We start from the raw sequence: 16,131 nt of genomic DNA, 5'->3' as shown, positions 1-16,131 counted from the left end.
TTAAGCATTTCGACCAGTTTCTCGCTGGTTAAGACCAGATTTCAGAGATTTGATTTTTTTCATCTATTTTCAGCTTTCTGGAAAATGAGGCAGAAGTGAATAAGATCATTGAGGAAGTTCAGAATCTTCACACCTCAGCAACAGGGTTTTCTAACAGATGTCCTGATAGCAAAATCTCCCATTGCTTCTTCCATCCCTAAATATTTCCTAATCTAGTCCAGAAGAAAATTATCCATTCTTTAGACTATTTTGGTAATATTGAGCAAACACCATCAATAATGTCTTTACTGTTTCCCTTTCCCTGGCTGTCTGGAGAATTCTGGGAGTTGAAGTCTACACATCTTAAAGTTATACATTAGGTTATATCTTTCTATTCTGTTCATGGAATTCATCTGGTTAGGTTTTCTGCAACAACGCCCAGTTTAAAAAGCTGACTTTCTGACTGGTGAAAAAATGGCTGTGTTCTCATTGTCTCCTATGGAGATTTCTTTTTATGTTTTCAACAATGATTTAGAATCAATGCATTCCATAATTATTCTAGTAAGAAATAATCACCTCTCATTCACCTCTGCTTCTGGGATGAAAAACAAGATTTTTTTTAAAAAAAGTGAGTATAACCAATGCTTGAACTATTCAAACATTTTTGATATTTTTGGATCCAAACCCAAAATAAAGCACTTTCAGCACTAAATTTTAATTTCTATATATTTTTAGTTCTCTTTAAAGTCCAGAATGACAGCTTTGTGTGATTTCTAACATGGCATTATTATTTTAGTTTTATCAAACAGCAGTTTACCTAATAGTAAAAGCTCAAAATAAAAGCTCCTTTCATTGATAAATGTTTTATTTTCCTATGGCATAAAGTATCTTGGCCACAAACATGTGAGAGAGATTTGGTTAACAAATGTTGACTATGTTCTCCCAGGGAGCTTTAGTGCTGAAAAAGACATACACTTTTGAATGCCTGAGTCAAAAATCACTAGACTACATATATGCCATTTTGGATTTTTGCTCTTTTTCATGCAGGCAAACACTGATAACTCATGAGGCATTTTTACCCATTTGTGACATGATATACATGGAATAAAACAAGATAATATATTAGTTCCTAAAACATAACTTTTTAGAAATACTGACAAGACTGCATTACTTTTCTTCTCATCTTCCTCTCTGCAAATGAAGTGTCATGGCTGCTCTCCTTCCTTATATCAGAAGAAGTATTAAACAACATTCTAAAACTGATTGAAAAATACTTGTCCTTACACTTGCCCAACTGAATAAATCCAGATTTAAAAATGCTATCTCTAACAGAGAATCAGTGACATGGGAATCAGGAAGTTACACCAAGTAGTGATTATAGAGAATAAGACTGTGGCTTTGTTTCCCTGCAGCATAAATTGAGGAAGAAAAAACAAAATTCTATTTTGGTTCCTGCTGTTGTTCCCCACCCACCATCAGCCTTTTTATTTTTCCTTTCTCCTCCTCAGTTGCATGATTTAAGACTGAAGTGCCAACCTTAATTTTAAATTTCCTGGCTTTTATGACTTAAATCAGCCCTGTAATGTCATCTAAATATACTTTTCTAGTATTTAATATAAAAAAAGTTTTGAATTTAGAAATGCTTTGATCCATCAGAAGCTCTGAGAAACAGGTTGGGTGTGATTTCTATTATTTTGTAGCTTTCTCCCCATACCTTATGTATAATCTGTGGTGATTTTCCTTTGTTCAAGCTTAACCAAGAGCTTTTTCAAGGATAGGCTTGACAATGGTGGTCTGACATATACAGGTGAAAATCAAAAAATAAAGAATATCGTGCAAAAGTTCATTTATTTCAGTAATGCAACTTAAAAGGGGAAACTAATATATGAGAGACTCATTACATGCAAAGCAAGATAGTTCAAGCCGTGATTTGTCATAATTGTGATGATTATGGCATACAGCTCATGAAAACCCCAAATCCACAATCTCAGAAAATTAGAATATTACATACAATCAGTAAAACAAGGAGTGTACATAGAACAATATCGGACTTCTGAAAAGTATAATCATGCATATGTACTTAGTACTTGGTTTGGGCCCCTTTTGTAGCATTTACTGCCTCAATGCGGCATGGCATGGAAGCTATCAGCCTGTGGCACTGCTGAGGTGTTATGAAAGACCAGGATGCTTCAATAGCAGCCTTCAGCTCTTCTGCATTGTTTGGTCTCATGTCTCTCATCTTTCTCTTGGCAATGCCCCATAGATTCTCTATGGGGTTCAGGTCAGGCGAGTTTGCTGGCCAATCAAGCACAGTAATCCCATGGTCATTGAACTAGGTTTTGGTGCTTTTGGCAGTGTGGGCAGGTGCCAAGTCCTACTGGAAAATGAAGTCAGCATCCCCATAAAGCTCGTCTGCAGAAGGAAGCATGAAGTGCTCCAAAATCTCCTGGTAGACGGCTGCGTTGACTCTGGACTTAATGAAGCACAGTGGACCAACACCAGCAGATGACATGGCTCCCCAAATCAACACAGACTGTGGAAACTTCACACTGGACTTCAAGCATCTTGCAGTGTGTGCCTCTCCATTCTTCCTCCAGACTCTGGGGCCTTGGTTTCCAAATGAGATGCAAAAGTTGCTCTCATCAGAAAAGAGCACTTTGGACCACTGAGCAACAGACCAGGTCTGTTTTTCTTTAGCCCAGGTAAGATGCTTCTGATATTGTTTGTTGTTCAGGAGCGGCTTGACAAGAGGAATACGACATTTGAAGCCCATGTCCAGGATCCGTCTGTGTGTGGTGGCTCTTGATGCGCTGACTCCAGCCTCAGTCCACTCCTTGTGAAAGTCTCCAACACTTTTGAATGGCCTTTTCCTGACAAACCTCTCCAGGCTGCGGTCATCCCTGCTGCTTGTGCACCTTTTTCTTCCACACTTTTCCCTTCCACATAACTTTCTATTAATGTGCTTTGATACAGCAATTGAGGAACATCCAACTTCTTTTGCAATTACCTTTTTTTATTATTACATTTATATCCTGCCCTTCTCCGAAGACTCAGGGCGGCTTACAAGCTTTTCAGGCTTCCCCTCCTTATGGAGGGTGTCAATGATGATTTTATGCACAACTGTCAGGTCAGCCGTCTTCCCCATGATTGTGATTCCTACTGAACCAGACTGAGAGACCATTTAAAGGCTCAGGAACCCTTTGCAGGTGTTATAGCTTAATTAGCTGATTAGAGTGGGACACTTTGAGCCTAGAATATTGCACCTTTTCATAATATTCTAATTTTCTGAGATTGTGGATTTGGGGTTTTCATGAGCTGTAAGCCATAATCATCACAATTATGACAAATCATGGCTTGAATTATCTTGCTTTGCATGTAATGAGTCTATCTCATATATTAGTTTCCCCTTTTAAGTTGCATTACTGAAATAAATGAACTTTTGCATGATATTCTAATTTTTCGAGTTTCACCTGTAGATGCATCTTCTTTTGTCTTTATACTGAAGGAAAAAGAAAAAGCATGAATCCAAGTGATTCATTTTGCATACTCTATCTATCTATCTATCTATCTATCTATCTATCTATCTATCATCTATCTATCTATCTATCTATCTATCTATCTATCTATCTATCTATCTATCTATCATCTATCATCATCTATCTATATCTATCTCACCCCAGTTCTAGCATTTAGGAACACTGGTATTTAGACTTTATTTGGCAATGCTCCTGCAGAGAAAAAAAGTCTGACCAGCTTTTTGTGTGCTACTATTGTACGTGACTTTTCAGTAGAATGTAGGTACCTGCTTCCAAAAAAGTAGTAGCCACACTAAAGATAACAAGTAAATTTGATATAAGTTCATTTGTATTTAAAGTTACCGTAATCGAAATTAAAGATAGGTAATATATATCACATCTACTTCTGACGGGTCATCAGGATCAGGAGTATTAGAAAAGATTGATATCCCAGCTAGCAGTCAAAGAAGCATTTGAGCAGTTGATTTCTCTTAAAAAGGATACTGAGAGAGATTGTGAATTGCTGGAATCCAGTCTCTTTGGGGTTCAGGAGAATAGAAGCAACTAAAGATGCCAGAGGAGTACTTTTCAATCTTGACAACTTTAAGATATGTGGACTTCAGTTTCCAGAATTCCCCAGCCACCTTGCTAGAGGGAAGAAATACTAAATGTCTCAAATTACTGAATTCCCTCAGTATTGTTGAAGTTCTGATTCTCCTCTGAGCTTGTCAACAATCTTTCTCATATAGCCTGAACAATTGATAATATAATTGTGAAGGGCCTCAGCATAAGCAAATCCCAAGCTGCTATGTTGAACAAGAATTTATGTGATTGTTTCTGAATGACAGATGAATGAATCTGTTAAATTTAGTTTTGCTCAATTTTTAATTTTTAAATCACATAATTGTTTTATTCCAATTTACATTTCACATTAAAATTTATATATACTTTTATCTATACTTTTCCTGGTTTATATTCACACTTCTGTTATTATACAACTTTTAGCAAGGTACCTCCTGAGTACACATTACCCTGAATATATGCATTCATATATAACACTTGGAAGTACAAATCCAATTATTTCCAATAAAGGGGAAACTGAACAAATTTATGTCCTTCAGGTTGCCTTGTGACATGTTTCTCTGTGTATTTTTGTATTAATAAGATTCTTACCACACCTTAGTAAAACACAAAATCTCTCTTCATATGCAATAAAAAAGTTCCTACAAACAGATTAGTTATCTAAATGTCATGATATACATGGATCAAACCAAGCTCATATATTAGTTCCTAAAATTAAATATTAGTTCTGAAATAATGATTAGCTACCTCCAGTTTGGGAACAGAAAACATAACTTTTAGAAATGCTGATGAGGTTGCATTGCTTTTCTTCTCATCTTCCTCTCCTGCAACTAATATCAGAAGTAGTATTAGAGCCCCATGGAAGAAATAAGCATATTTGAGACAACTACTATAGCATGAACAGACAGCAGAATACAAAATGTAGCACCTGAAAGTTCCAGATCTCCAGTCCCTCCCTCCCCTGTTACACTTCATATGTTAATAGTTTGAAAACATTGCAAAGTCATGGTAGACCTGTACATATTTTAATCAGAGTTTGGCAATCTTGTGTGGAATCTCATGTGATCATTCCATCTGGCTGTGCTTGTGGTTGTGCTTTTATCAATTTGACTGTAATTCCTTTGATTGTGGTGAGCCCTCACCCTTTCCCCCATGTGCCAGACAAAACAATATCCCAGTAAAAGCATCTTCCTAGCCAATTACTTGGAGGAAGAGCCAAGTCTTCATGGTTCTCTAGAAGCTTAAAATGATAGGAATCCCTCATATCTCAGCTAGTTCTGAAAGGACTTTTTACTATTATTTTGCGTCAGGTTGCTAAAATCTTGGAAAAATTCATTATATTCTTTCTTTGACTAGTCATGACAAAAGAGCAGGTGATGGATATCTGGAGGCTGGAAAAAGTTCTGAAGTTGTTCGCTTCTGGCTCAGGGATTCTGATGGCATGATGCTGTACTGTAGAAATCGATGTAGTTTACATGAATGTCCCATATATATTTAAAGAGGGAGAAATTTCTCCATTACTGCCATCACTCATGGCAATACTATTTCCCCACCATGTGTCTTTGTGCATGTCTGTAAATTTGTGTATATATATCACATACATATGGAGATAAATATGCACATACAGTATAAAGACATACACACATAAAGGAATTTTCACAGAATGGAGGGAAGGTTGCATGAAGAACTTTACTGCATATATCCGGTTAAAAAAAATCTTATGTGCCCCATTCACATGGATAACAGGAAAGTATTTACAATGAGAAAAGACTTCAGGCCATGACATCACCAGGAGCCAGAAGACATAGCCTATACAATCCTATGATTATATTGATGAACATACAGTAAATTGATGGATTATTTCAACTCATGCAAAGGTTCATATGAAACTGTCTAAGGTTTGTTTATTTATTTATTTATTTATTTATTTATTTATTTATTTATTTATTTATTTATTTATTTATTTAGATTTATATACCGCCCTTCTCCCAAAAAACTCGGGGCGGTGTACAGGGCAATTAAAACATAGCATACAAAGTTAAAAATAAATTAAATTAAATTTAGCCCCAAACCAAATAAATCAAATTCTAAAATTTAAAATCCCAATCCCTCAGTCCAGGCCGGCAAGCTCGAATAACCAGGTTTTCAGGTCACGGCGAAAAGAGTGAAGGTGGGGAGCCATCTGGAGCTCAACAGGGAGCTAATTCCAGAGGGCAGGCGCACCCACAGAGAATGCTCTCCCCCTGGGGGCCACCGGCCAGCACTCCCTAACCAACAGCACCCTGAGGAGGCCCTCTCTGTGGGAGCGCACAGGATGATGGGAAGTTGACGCCGGCAGAAGGTGCTCCCATAAGTAATCCGGACCCATTTAATTTAGGGCTAATTAGGTTAATTATCAAATGGTGCAAAAACACCTGTTCATAAAATGACATCTGAATTTGAGGTTTCTGGACATCAGAGTTGGTTTTAGAATACATATAGAGTTTTCAAAAAACACAGGGGAAAGGGGAAAGTAGTGGGGTTATTTTCCTCCTTCCTGACAAAATGTTGCCGTTACTTATTCTATTTAGCTTTAGTGAGGCCAGCATCATTACTGGTTATCAAAAAGAACACCACCTGATTTTTGTCACTTTTGGACTTCTTCTCAAGCAACAAATTAATGACTTCTGATAACCAGTTTGACACATTTAGGTCACAAAGGTAATAATGCACAAGAATAATCATTTATCAATTTCTATATTTAATGTGCTGTACTGTAATTCCATATCATAGTCAAGGGTATTTAAATAGAAGTCCTTTTATTTGAAATAAGTGTGTTATTGTGCATTACAAATAATGCGTTATAAATGGCGTATTATAAATTACAGTATGTCTTGTTTTTTGTTTGTTTTTTTAAAAAAATAAGGGGTTGTTACAAGGCTGCCATTCATGTTTCATTACTTGAGTAAAAGGGTTTTAATGAACAGAATTCATTGTTTATGTATAATTTGTTATATGTTGTCCACTAGTTAAATCCATCATCTTTTCCAAGCAAACAAATAGAATGACTTACTACTGTTACTCCCATAGCAAGTCTACGTACAAACACTTCCAAAAATTCAAATCTTCCACATACAGGTAGTTCTTGACTTATGACAACAATTGAGTCTCAAATTTCTATTACTAAGTGAGAGGTTTATTAAGTGAGTTTAGGCCCATTTTACATCCTTTCTTGCCATAATTGTTAAGTGAATTGCTGTAGTTGTTAAGTTAGTAACACGTTTGTTAAGTGAATCTTTTATACACATACATACCGTACATAAACAGAGAGAGAGAGAGAGAGAGAGAGAAAGAGAGAGAGAGACTGCATACAATTTTATGTTATGCTATATAATATGCAAATATAATAAATAAAGCTGCTTGGGGATTTTTTTTAATTAAGTGTCATAAATCTGAGAGAAATAAACAGTAACAAATTTATTTTTTATTTTAAACAATTATTTTTACAATTATTTATTTTTTTATTTTATTTTTAATTCCATTTATATCCCGCCCTTCTCCGAAGACTCAGGGCGGCTTACAAGCTTAGCAGTAGCCTTCATTCTATGTATATGCCTGCTTATTAGGGCTTTCACACACACACCAAGCGGCATTATTACAAAGTCAGCTTAATTGCCCCAACAATCTGGGTCCTCATTTTACCTACCTCGGAAGGATGGAAGGCTGAGTCAACCTTGAGCCTGGTGGGATGTAAACCTGCACTAATTGCAGGCAGCTGGTGTTACTTAAGGAGGCATTAGCCCACTGCTCCACCAAGGCTATTAATAATAATAATAATTAATAATTAATAATTATTTATTAAATAAATAATATTTGCTATGGGACAGCACAAGATATTTGTCTATGCAATTCATGGAACTTTGGGGGAATACAGATATTGCTTAATAATAAGTGACATTTACAATTAAAAGTTTTTATATAGATTTCTGTTCATATTTTCTCTGTGACCTTGCCATTTTCTATTATTTTCTTTTTTCCCTCCAAAATTCAGGACCATTAAATATGAATAGTACCATTCCAGTTACCCTTTCACTAAGGAATTTTCCTCTGCATCTGTTAGTGGATATCTGGATATGCTCTAACAATTGCAATCACCCCTACAATCCAAGAATGATGCAATGAAAACAACAAGAAATCTTAAATTGCTTTACTTTTCCCAGCCTGGTGTTCTTCAGATGCACTAAAACTAGAAGTCCCACAGCAATTATGGCTAGAAATTTTGGGAGTTGCAGTCCCAATGTATCATAAAGGCACCAGGTTGACTAGCCTTTTGAGGAAGCTCACAACAGTTTCTATCTTCTCAATTCCTAACTTTCATTATGAGTGTTGTATATACCATCAATTGATTCTTAATAGGAAGATGAGGCCTTTGTATATGAGCATTATATGTCAAATGCTATTTGACTGAAAATGCAGTAATATTTTCCCAATAGGTCTAGAATTATCAGTAGGCTAGTGTATCTTACCTCAATATGAATAGCTAATTTTGTTCAGTACTGATTGTCAAGGATGCTCACTGAATTTGATTTAACCAGATGTTACTCAAATTTGGGATTGGGGGGAAGTCTGTATTTTTCAAACTTCCATTTGAATCCAAATCTGGCTTAGGAGAATTAACTGGCTTTCTATTATTTTTTCAGAATATTATTTGGGAAATTTCTTGTATGTTGTGGGGGGGGGGGAGAAGCTGAACTGCTAAACATTTCAAAGAACTCCATTGTGTTGGCTTAATTAGTGTCAAAATATCTAAACACTGATTATGGTGTAATTGCACATTCATACATTTTTAAAATATTATATTTAAAATATTTGAATAATAGTTATGTAAATTTCTTCTATCCTAATATTCAGAAATTGAAGTAAAAGAATTACAATAACCTAAATGACAGAAATCTGAACAATATGAAACAAGCCCCTCTGGTCTACTCTGAATCTGAAAATCCAAAGCTTTTTGAAACAAACCTTATATATGGATTTCAACATCGGTTCATGTTATTTTAATCTGCACTTCTAAACAACCACATAAGTAAGTCAGAAGGCTTAGCTGATTATTTGATGGTTTTATTTCAACTGATTATAATCTTTTGCTTCGTTTAAAACAGTTGTCAGTCCAACTGTTTTACTATCTTCTGACAAAACTTGTAGACCACCTCTGACTTAACTGTACATTTCTTCCTCACCCCAAGAACTGGTTGACTTATGGTTGCTACCTTATTTTGTAAAATCAGCTTTTTTAAAAAAAATATCTTCCAGATTATTTTTTATATATAAAGATATGCATAAATTTCAGTGTTCTTATGATAATTGTTGACTGACTGATCTGGCTAAGTATAGTGTCAGAGTTCCCTCTACTGGCTGAAAAAAGTGACAATATCAACAACTGGTCAATATTTTTATGAAGGACCAACCAACAGAACACACTCAAGGTCTTCAGCATTACCCATGTTACCAAAAGACAGAGAGAATGAACGAGGGAGAAAGACTTAGAGAGAGCAACAGAAAACAGTAAATGAGGTTGCTGATATTGTTATTGATCTTATGATGGAAATTGAAGGCTAAGTATATTAATCTCTGCTAAGTGCTGAAGGCACCAGCTGCGATTCTAGGACAAAGAAGCAATGGATTACCTCCATGCACAGGAATATAAATCCTCACTGTTTATCCAGATCTGTCTCCAGTGAAAAAGAATTTTAATACTTTTAATAATAAACAGGGAATAAATTCTAGGTTCACATCATTAAAGCCAAATTGTGTAACATTATTTTGTGGCTGATTGGGATGAAAGTGAAAATGTAAAATCCCTCTTCAAGTGACAGAAAATTCTTTTCTTCTTATTGTATATTCTATACCTGGAGTCACTACGTTCTCCATTGCATTGTACTTCAGTGAAAATCACACACTTCCAGAGCTAAGGGAGAAAGTAGCAGATCACACATTCCAGTAATAAATTTCTGAGAGATGATCCATATCCCAAAATTCTAAAGTAAACCTTTAACTATTAGCACCTTATTCTTCTTATTTGGAAGCAAAATATATTGTGTTTTCTGTTTCTTGTAATAAAGCCTATTGAAGAATGAATAGCAGGGCAATTCGTGGATTTAAGGCTAACTTCAAAATTCAACACTGATTGTTGCTACAGAATTCCAGTGACATAAACAATTTATTTCAGAACGAGCTACCAAAACAACAGAAACATCAAGGGACTCTTGAAAGCATTTCATCTTTGCAAATTCTGATTTATGTTGACATGATTTACATCTCCCAAACTAGATTAAAATTAGAATTTAGTTATTTATAGGCTTTCTTTTCATATGTTTTAAATATCCTTTTTTAAAAAAATATTTTATTAAAGTTTTTAATAAGCATAGAAAAATGATATAAACTAAACTAGAACAAAAAAGAAAAAGAAAAGAAGTAGAAGTGGAAAAAAGCAACAAAGTGAAAGGCAGTAAAGAAGTGTCCAAGTTGTAAAAAGGGAAGTTAGAGATGAAGTTATACAAGCTGCCTATGATACCAAAGTTGTGATTGCTGGTCAAGAAGTTTTGGTTCTAAAAGAAATTCCTCCAAAGATTTTAAAGAGAAGGAAGGATTTTATTTTTCTTGTGCAAGAGCTCAAGCAAAGGGATATAAGGTTCAGATGGGAGATCCCAGCTGGGCTGAGCTTCATGTATGATGGCAAAAGGTACTGTTTGGGTAATGTGAAGCAAGCGCATGACTTTTACAACAATGTTTTAAATGTAACCCCATCAACACTTCTGGAAGCTGCAGAGGGATCTGGAGAAGGAGAACATCAAGAGGATGAAGATGGACTGATAGACGAGAAGGGTACAGGAGGAGTTCAAGCTGCAACTCTTTTGGATGATATTAGAGAACAGAGGGTGACGCGTGCTGCCTTAAAACGCTCAAAAAAGACAAAAAAATAAGACCAGCAGAAATCTATGGAACTTCCACAATATACTTATAGACAAGTGGTAGTTGTGTTTTTAAAAGTTTTGGGATGATATGTATGGTAACAGAATCTTTAATTTGGAATTAATGGACAATTTATTACAGAGGAAGAGGAAGAAAGTTTTGTGGGTTAATGCGGGTTAATTTGTGTAAGAACTATCTATTATAGTCTATTTTGGCTAGAGAGGTTAATAGGGATAGGTGTTTGTGATGTGGAAATGAGAATATGTTTAGGTAATAGGGAAATGTGGAAGAACATAGATGGGAATGATGCTAGTTTTCTTTTATTTTAGTTTTTTATATATATTTAGTATTGTTAAGGATTGGTTTACTTTATATAAGCTAGAGAGTGATGGATTTTAGAGTTTATAATTGTTAGTATATGATTGTTTATGATTGCTTTTTAGATATATACCTTGTATTTTGCTCTGGGAAGTCGGAGGGGGGGGAGGGGGGGAGGAGGGGAAGTAGAGGGGGGGAGGCAGGGGAGGGAGGAGGGAGAGGGGGAGGGGGGGAGATAGGGGGGAGGTAGGGAGGGGAGGAGGGAGGGGGAAGGGGGGTTTCTTAAAGGAAAATTGTATTTTTTAAAACTTTTCAATAAAAAAAAAAGAAGTGTCCAAGTTTCATCACCAAACATTAGCTAACATATTTTCAGACTCTTTTAAAGTTACGAATTACAAAGTTACAAATTAAAAAAAACACTCTTTTCCCCAATAGCCTAATTTTTAATCTATATGCAATCCATAAATTATCATTTTTTTAAATCCTAGTTTAACAAAAAAAAGTCCATTAGTAGTTACCAGAAATATGAAACAATAATTTATCCTTGGTCAAATAGACTAACTTTATATTCTGTCTTTTTCCTCTGCACCATTAAATCATTCCTATGCCATTGTTGGATTTGATTTTTCATCACTCTTTGGCATTGAAAGCTTTTACCTTTGTTCAGTCCACAAAGAGATGTTTTTCAACATTTCTTGTTATACCCATTCCATGCCCAGATTCTTTTCTTTTCTTCTCTTCTCTTCTCTTCTCTTCTCTTCTCTTCTCTTCTCTTCTCTTCTCTTCTCTTCTCTTCTCTTCTTCTCTTCTTTCTTTCTTCTTTCTTTCTTTCTTTCTTTCTTTCTTTCTTTCTTTCTTTCTTTCTTTCTTTCTTTCTTTCTTTCTTTCCCCATTTTGGTAATTTCAAATTGTCTTCCATAACTTCATTTCTATAAAGTTTTTCTCAGGTAAACATTTTAAAAGGTTTTCTCATCATCTTCTAAAAGTTTATCTATTTAAATCTATATCTTATCAAATATATTAATTATTAATATTTCAGTCCATGTTTCAAAAAAATTCTTTAAAATACAAAAAAGTCATAGCCTGATCTTTTAGTTTCCTCTACTATCCATTTGCAATCTTCATCATTCCTCAATTAAGAATATTGGGCTTATTTCCATTTGACTCATTACCCAGGAGTATTTTATTTAATTATATACTAGTTTTAAAAAATCTTACAGGAAAAATAAAGTCTCCAAATCTGTCTGGTTACCCAATCCATTTAAAACTTTGTTAAATCAAAATAAGGTGTTTTTTTGCCAATTGCATATTTTTTTAACTTTTTAAGTACAGTCTCCTTTTAAAATTGAAGTCCAAAAAAGAAGATAAAACTCACCAGGTACCAAATTAAGGTTGCCATTTTGAAAGTCTCTAATATTCATAAAGTGCTTAAATGGAATGTTTTTGAAAACTATTAGAAAGTGAATAGCTTGTCTTGTTATCAATACTCTTTTTTTGTGGTGGCATCACCCATTGTGATTTGTATTAGGACTCTTTTGAAGATTTTGATCTTTATCCAAGACTCCTTTATATATTTGTATGTTCATATATCTAATAATGTTAATGTTGTCTTTTTCTATTGATATTGCCTCTACACTGCTTGCAGATATCATTTGATGTGGAAAGTAATAAAAAAAATCAGTTAAATCAATCTCCGGATGAGTCTCAATCAACTTCTTCTCCAGCCACATTTGTCCTTTTTGCCAACTACAAAGCATTATTCCCAACAATACTTTGGGAAGTTAAAAGGAGAAGTAGCTGTTCAAAGATATTCAATTTTTCTTGTCTCTAGTATTCCTTGGAAGATTGCCATTTGCAAAAGAAAGACACTAATTTGCCCCAGGGAGGCTGAATAAGCAATTTCTTTTATCTAAACACTTTTGGTCCTCTTCAAATTTCCCTAGACATTTCACCTTATATGGATGGCAGTAAATTTCAGCTTGAAATTTAACAGGGAGTGATGAAAGTCAGTGGCAATTATGTAGAATTATGTAGAAATTGCCACAAAGAAAAGAAGTTCTATGTGTTTTGGTTCTCAATCCCTATTCATGAGTTGCATTCAAGTTTCCATTCAGAATTTATGAGAATTCGTGAATCCAGATCCGGTTAGAATCCTAGAGGAGGGACTGTCCATTTCATAGGGTGGGCCATGACCTGAGGCAGAAGGAATACGCACTAACCAAACACATGTATTACTTATTATCTTATCCATTCTGAATCGAAATCAAACATTAGCTATCTAGATCAATGCCCTGGAGCTCAAAAGCTGAACATTTTTCTTATGTAAGAAACGTGCATTGCCAAATAAGACTACAACTTTAATTTGCATATGGCATGGGCAACCAGAGGACTCTTCAGCAGGGTTAGGGTTCAAAAAGTCTTTGATATCTAAGCAAGCTTTTGTCCAAGCATAATAATAATAATAATAATAATAATAATAATAATAATAATAATAATAATAATAGTAATAATAATAATAATAATAGTAATAATAATAATAATAATAATAATAATAATAATAATAATAATAATAATAATAATAATAATAAAACAAAAGGCAGAATATAAGGAAAAACGGCTGGATGACAGATTAAATAGATGGAAAACCAAAGCTTTGCATGGACAGCATTTGAAAAATATTGAAGTAAAATGTGACAACAACTTGACATAGGTATGGCTTAAGATGGGAACTATCAAGAAAGAAATGGAAGGCTTAATGCTGGCTGCTCAAGAACAAGCACTACAAACTAATGCCATGAAAGCGAAGATACAAAAATCTACTGACAATCCAAATTGCCGACTTTGCAACAACAAAGTAGAAACTGTTTCACATTTAATATGTGAGTGCACAAACTGATTACAAAGCTATGACCGAGTTGCTAAACTAATCCGCTGGGCATTGTGTAAAAAATACAACTTGCCTGTGTCCGAAAAGTTGTGGTAACGTAGGATGGAAAAATTTGTTGAGAATGAGAGGCTGAAGATCTTGTGGGACTTCTGAATACAGACAGATCGCCATTTGGAACACAACACACCAGATATCGCAGTCATAGAGAACCGAAGCGTACAGTTGATTGATATTGCTGTACCTCGTCCTTCTCTTCATTAAACTAGACATGCCCAATTCCAGCAACTGTTCCTCATATGTTTTAGCCTCCAGACCTCTAATCATCTTTGTTGCTCTTCTCTGCACTCTTTCTAGAATCTCAACATCTTTTTTTACATCGTGGTGACCAAAACTGGATGCAGTATTCCAAGTGTGGCCTTACCAAGGCATTATAAAGTGGTATTAATATTTCATGTGATCTTGATTCTATCCTTCTGTTAATGCAGCCTAACACTGTGTTGGCTTTTTTGGCAGCTGCAGCACACTGCTGGCTCACATCTAAGTGATTGTCCACTAGGACTCTGAGATCCCTCTCACCGTTACTACTAGTGAGCAAGTTACCACCTATACTATACCTGTACATTTGGTTTTTCTTGCCTAAATGTAGAACCTTACTTTTTTCACCATTGAATTTCATTTTGTTAGATAGCACCCAGTGTTCCAGTTTATTCATATCCTCCTGTATCTTAAACCTATATTCTGGAGTGTTGGCTATTTCTGCCAGCTCGGTGTTGTCTGTAAATTTGATGAGTTCCCTATCTATGCCCTCATCCAAATCGTTGATGAAGATGTTGAAGAGCACTGGGCCTAGAACAGAGCCCTGCAGCACCACACTACACACTTCCCTCCATATAGATGCAGTTCCATTGAGGACCACACGCTGACTACAGCCAGTCAGCCAGCTACGAATCCATCTGGTGGTGATGCTGTCTAGCCCACATTTGTCTATCTTATCAAGAAGTAGGTTGTGATCTACTTTATGAAATGCCTTACTGAAGTCCAGATAAAAAGATAAAATGCAAAGCAAGATGAAGGGTTGATTAAAAAGATATATGTCTTCTGTTTTGCATTCATCTTCCAAAACTTTGCACCTAGACTTTTCATAAATAGGCTTGGTATTTCAGTTACTACTATGTAAAAATAGGAAAAAAATGGACATTTTCATTTTTTTCTTTGTCCTTTATTTCCTAATGACATCTGATTCCTTAGTAAGTTATAATAGTCAGACATTGATATTTCTGGATCAATCAGTTTCTTACCGCACTATTATAAATTATCTTGAAGATGGAAGGATTCAACAAATTTATGAAAAAGTAAAGCAAACCTACTGATCCTTGGGGGGCAGTTACAGAAACAGAAATAGTAAGGAGTGTGAAAGGAAACATTTCACTTAAATCCTTAAAAATAGAAGATAGATTTTTTTTAAAAAAAGTGCTAGAAAAAATATACATTTGTGCAGTCATATAAATAAAATAGAATCTAGAATCAAGCAAAATTTCATCTACTCATAGTTCAAGAAAAATTTTTTGGGTGGGCTCTAATGCATGTGGTTAGTTATAAAATGTCCATTCACCAGAAAACAATCTGATGAAATTGCTTGCACCATTCCATCTCTGAGCTGCAGCCACTAACCATGTTTATTTTCCAAGCATGCCAATGGAGCCTATATGAACCTAGAGACATCTGCATAAACAAAGATGATTCTGGCAGTTTAAAACAAAACAAAAACAATAAATAATGTAAAATAATTTCATGTAGAATAAAGAATCTTGGGGAGCACAAAGAGAGAAGCTGCAGGCATATCAGTGTCCATTGCAGCATACTGCCAATCGAGTGATTCAGCACCAGAAACCTAAGCAC

Source organism: Vipera ursinii (assembly GCF_947247035.1).
Source record: "Vipera ursinii genome assembly, chromosome: 1".
Classification (NCBI taxonomy): Eukaryota; Metazoa; Chordata; class Lepidosauria; order Squamata; family Viperidae; genus Vipera; species Vipera ursinii.
Note: the sequence above shows the minus strand (reverse complement) of the source record.